Below are 590 nucleotides of genomic sequence, written 5' to 3' on the forward strand. Positions count from 1 at the left end.
AAAAAAAAATCCTTTACAAGAAATCATTTATAAAATTAATGATTTTGTTGGAGAGAAAAAAAAACTTTTGTTATTCGACCCGTTCTAGTATTATTTTTTTTTTCCTACAGCAATGCATGCATTGATGATTGATGTATTGTAACTTTTGAGTTTTAACACTCGATTGAATATGGTTGTTTTTTAGGCTTGTTCTTGTTCCTCTTTTTCTATACATGTGTTTGATCATGATTAAAAGTTCGTAATATCATTCGGTCCGTATCTACCATTGAAGATAGAGAGTATATAGCAATATCGCCAAGTAACAACTGTGTTTTTTTTTGTCACAAAATCTATCTTACAAAAGAATTGTAATTTTGTAAAAAGTCTGTGATTAGTCAAGGTATATGTAAGAGTAAAAATCGCTTAATCACCTAGTCAATATGCAGTTAATTACACGTAAAAGCAAAAGCCATATCTATAACGTTCATATACAAAGACCTGAATTCCCTTTTAAGTTCCAACTCCAGAAATAAAACTTGTCTTGATATTTCAAACCTAACCTTGAGGATGATACACAAAAATGCAAAAAAAAAAAAAAAAAAAAAAAAAAA

Source organism: Camelina sativa, chromosome 13, assembly GCF_000633955.1.
Source record: "Camelina sativa cultivar DH55 chromosome 13, Cs, whole genome shotgun sequence".
NCBI lineage: Eukaryota > Viridiplantae > Streptophyta > Magnoliopsida > Brassicales > Brassicaceae > Camelina > Camelina sativa.